The 4,773-nt window shown below is 38.2% G+C and overlaps 2 non-coding genes across 2 annotated transcripts; both read left to right on the forward strand.

Annotated features, from left to right (window-relative positions):
- Positions 1–1,484: 1,484 nt before the first annotated feature.
- On the forward strand, positions 1,485–1,595 carry LOC137709595 (small nucleolar RNA R71). The gene has a single exon (XR_011064887.1). It is a non-coding gene; the product is annotated as a small nucleolar RNA R71 (small nucleolar RNA).
- A 1,336-nt stretch (positions 1,596–2,931) lies between these two features.
- Positions 2,932–3,003, forward strand: TRNAD-GUC (transfer RNA aspartic acid (anticodon GUC)). The gene has a single exon. It is a non-coding gene; the product is annotated as a tRNA-Asp (tRNA).
- The last annotated feature ends 1,770 nt before the right edge of the window (positions 3,004–4,773 follow it).

Genomic DNA, 4,773 nt, shown 5'->3' on the forward strand with positions numbered 1-4,773 from the left:
CTTGAGCTTAAACCATTGCCGGATCATTTGAAGTATGTCTATTTGGGAGAAAATGAGACGTTGCCCGTCATAGTTTCCTCATCCCTCACGGCAATGGAGGAGAAATTGATTCGGGTGTTGAAAGATCACAAAACGGCCATAGGATGGACCTTGGCCGACATCAAGGGTATTAGTCCTACAACTTGCATGCATCACATACTTCTAAAGGAGGGGGCTAAACCAACTAGAGAGGCTCAACGCCGGCTCGACCCTCCAATGATGGAAGTTGTGAAAAAGGACATTATCAAGCTTCTTGATTGTGGGGTGATCTATCCTACCTCGGATAGCCGTTGGGTTTCACCGGTTCAAGTTGTGCCAAAGAAATCCGGAGTGACTTGATGCGAGATTTATACGCGCATAAATTAAACCCTCTTTTCGTCTATTGTAGTAAGTATGTAAGTAGGGATCGTTCTGGACCGGGGATTAGGAGGGATTGTTAATCACTTGGATTTGACTCAAAAACGTAAAAACAAAGTTAAAAACGTTCACAAAGACTCAAAGGACTCAAAACAAGTTCAAAAGACTCAAAACTGCCTAAAAACACTAACTAGGCAGTTTCTGACCTTAAATCCAATGTTGGACGAATTTAAGATTATGGCTTGATTCAAATGTAAAAACACAATATAAAACACTAAACTAGACTCAAGAATGCAAAACTAAACACTTAAAACACTAAACAAACCAAAAGACTCAAACATCACCCAAAACACTCAAAACTGCCTTAAAATCACTTTCTGGGCAGTTTTGAGCACTTTGGTGAATTTGGACGAAATTGGGAAATAAAATGAATCAAAACACTTAAAAGCACAAACTAAATTGATTTCTAACTAAATTGGACATTAAAGTAAAGGGGGATTTATGTTTTGATTAAACTAAATGACAGATTGTAAATTAAAGCATAAGGAAATGAAGTAAACACAAAATGAATGAATCAACAGCTAATAAAAAGAGATAGCACAAATGGAGATGGAGCTAGAGATTCGATTTCACCATTGCTAAGCCAAGTCCATGCTTGTTAAGTCAGATTATACTCATCCCTCTACTTATTTCTTGGGTTTTGGTTGTAAGAATTCATGAGGTTCACTTGTTCTTGAACATACTCGGGGTAAGCTTCCCTAGATGGACATTGGTGAGTAGGATGGCTTGGTATGTTGCAAATAGCACACACTTCATTAGCTTTTGGCACCATGTTGAGCACGGATTCAAGCTTCCTTTCTAGGTTAGCTACCTGCAACAAAAGCTCATGATTAGAACTTGTTTCATAGACTCCAACTTTCTTACCCCTTAAATCTTTGTGTTGAGCATTAGACCCCAACATCTCATAAATGTTATATGACTCTTGAGCATTCTTTTTCTTCAATGCTCCACCTGCTGCATTATCCACAGTTAATTGACAATTTTGGGTTAGTCCATCATAAAAAATTTGCATTTGTAAGTGAAAAGGTAACCCATGGTGTGGACATTGCAACAAGAGGCCTTTAAAACGCTCCCAACACTCATTGAAAGGTTCACCATCATCTTGTTTGAAGTTGAAGATTTGTCCCCTTAATGTGGCTGTCTTTTGAGTGGAAAAGAACTTCTCCAAGAACTTCTTAGCCACGGCATCCCATGTGGTGAGGGAACCTGGTGTTAGAGTCATCAACCAACTCTTGGCCTTATCTTTCAAGGTGTAAGGAAACACTCTCATCCTCAAATTCGCTTCACTCACTCCCTGCAAAGGTAAACCACTCACAACATTGTAAAATTCTTTAATATGAGCTAAAGGGTCTTCATTAGGTAAACCATAAAATGAGGGAAACATATGAAAATGTGAAGATTTGAGATCATAGTTTCTAGCTTCTGTGGGCAGCAAGATGCATGAAGGTGAATTTGGTATGATTGGTTGAGCAAAGTCCTCCAAAGCTCTAAGTTCATCTTGGTTGCCCGCCATCTCTTCCTCTCTTTCCCAATCAAATTGCTCAGATCCTTTACTTGTTGAACTAGGTGAAGTCCTTTCCTCTTCCTCACGGATTAGGGATGAACTTGATGGCACAAAGTTGTCCAAAGTGTGGCCCTTCAACCGTTCAATTCTTTGGCCTAACTCAACAAGTTTATTTGACATATACTACCTGAAACAAAGTAACACAAGTGTGAATGAAAATCAAGAAGCAAACAACAATGAAAAGAACAAAAATAAACTTAAAAACGTTTGAAAAGACTCAAGGGATGTGGAACTAAACGCTTAGAACACTTAAACAATCCTAAAACCCAAAACAGCAACTAGAAGACTCAAAATTGCCTAAACACCACTTTCTGGGCAGTTTTGAGCACCTACACTAATTTGGACGAAATTGGATGGAAACTTGAATCAAAACACTTATAAACACAAATCAAAACACTTTCTAACTAATTTGGACAAAGCAAAGACTCAAAGGACTCAAAACAGATTCACAAGATTCAAAACAAGCTAAAAACTCTCAAAACTGCCTAAAAACACAAACTGGGCAGTTTTGACACTAAACTCAATTTTGGACGAAAATTAGGTTTGAGCTTGACTCAAAATGCTTCAAAACCCAAGATAAGACAGATTCTAAGCCTAAAACTTAACAAAATATGGGGGAAATTGTATTTGGACGAAATGCAATTAAATGGACAGATTATAAAGAAAACAGATTGTAAAGCAAATTGATGTAAACCAATGGATAATGGCATGGCTAAGGTCTTCCTCTCTACTCACGAAATCTATGCAACTTAAACCAACTTCCAGTTATCAATTCGACAATTTATGAACCTTGACACTAATCAAAATAGCAAACAAGCAAACAAGCAATTACAAGGGACTGAAATCAGTCCCCGGCAACGGCGCCATTTTTGATGCGAGATTTATACGCGCACAAATTAAACCCTCTTTTCGTCGTTGTAGTATAGTGGTAAGTATTCCCGCCTGTCACGCGGGTGACCCGGGTTCGATCCCCGGCAACGGCGCCATTTTTGTTGATGTAATATTCCTTCCTAATGCTAGAATATGTTTAATATAATGGCACAAGTAAGGGTGTCGAATCCACAGGGACTAATTGGACCTATGTAATCACTTGTTTTGCAAGAACTTCTATGAAATGAACCAAACTAATCAAATTGAGCAGATTTGTTGTTGTTACTTGAAAGCATAAATAAAAGAAGTAAACACAACTAAATGAATCAACAACTAATAGAATAGGATAGTATCAATGGAAATGAAGCTAGGGATTCGGTTTCACCATTGCTCAACTAAGTCCATGTTTGTCAAGTTAGTTTGTACCCATTCATCTACCTATTTCTTGAGTTTGTTTCACTTGGATATGATCAACCATATGATGTGTGGATTTGATCAAATGTCTCTAATCATGAACCTGATTGTGATGTGCAACTTTGGTTCATAATCAAGATTATGTAATGTACAAGAAATTTTCATAAAACTAAAGGGAATAACTCGGCAGGATGTGTGCTAAACACTCCCTTCATTCATTCACATATCTACCAAGATTATGCATGATGTGTGTTCTAATCTTGGCTACACAACTTTGTGATTAATTCAAATGATGATCAAGCATTAAAATCAACACACAAAGTTACCATTAAAACAGAAAATGAAACAAGAAATAGATGGACAAACTTAGCATTCTAACTTAATTACATGGCAAGCTTTGCAAGGTTACATCGAATCCCTAGAGGAGGATTAGTTACAATTCATGTTTACAAAAGATTTAACATAAACATACACAACATGAATGAACATAGAATGAAGTAGAAGGAACCCTTGAAGCAAAACTGAGGTTGAATTCCTTGAAGAGTGCCTTTGGTGTTGGAGCTCCCAAATGTGTTTGTAAATGAGGGTGGAGAAACTAATGTTGAATGGTTTCTGTGAGTGGTGCATAAATGTAGAGAAATGGACAGTTTCTGTGAAAGAGAGAGAGTGTCGAATGAAAATGGAATGGAGAGGGGGAATGAGAGTGAATGGTGGACAGAAATTAGAGCAAGAATGGTGTGTGTGATCCCCCCAATCCGAGAGAGCCATCTATCCCCCTTGGTGAATTTCTGAATGAGTCTAATGATGGGGGGGACAATCAGATTGGATCTTAGCTTTGTTTAACTCAGATGGCAGAGCTTAAGTGATGGAAATGATTGTGTTTCTGAGATGGAAGACTCACGGCATGGGCAATGTCCAAGGAAATGTTAATGTATTCAAAGAAGCACATGCTCTTGCTGCCACAAGTGAGTGGAATCTGCCACAAGTGAATTGTTAGTACAAATTCTGGAAAGGGGAATGGAAATGCACGGAATGGACTTGAAGGAGTGCTGAAATGGCATGGAATGTTTAATTGAGATGCATGTGGATTTCTGCCTTGGAATCACATGGGAGTGCACGGTATGATGATGTTTGTTGGTGTAAATATGGCTGAAAGGTTTAGTTAATGGGAATGGGTGTGGAAGTGCACGGGATGGACTTGAATGAATTGGAAATGCATGTGAGTACTTGGCAAGGTATTTGAACATGCATGTGAATGCATGTTTTGGTGTTGGAACCACCCAATCTGACTTCAAGCTTTTTGACTTGTTTAGATTCACCCCAAAATGGCCGAAATGCACTACATTCCTTCATTTGCCTTCCAATTGATTTTATTACACACTTGGCTGCACACTAACACCAAACAATGTAAAATGCAACTAGTTTAATCCAAAAACAATACAAAAACGCCAAATAAGAAAGATATACAT

The sequence above is a fragment of the Pyrus communis genome, chromosome 11 (genome assembly GCF_963583255.1).
Source record: "Pyrus communis chromosome 11, drPyrComm1.1, whole genome shotgun sequence".
Taxonomy (NCBI): domain Eukaryota; kingdom Viridiplantae; phylum Streptophyta; class Magnoliopsida; order Rosales; family Rosaceae; genus Pyrus; species Pyrus communis.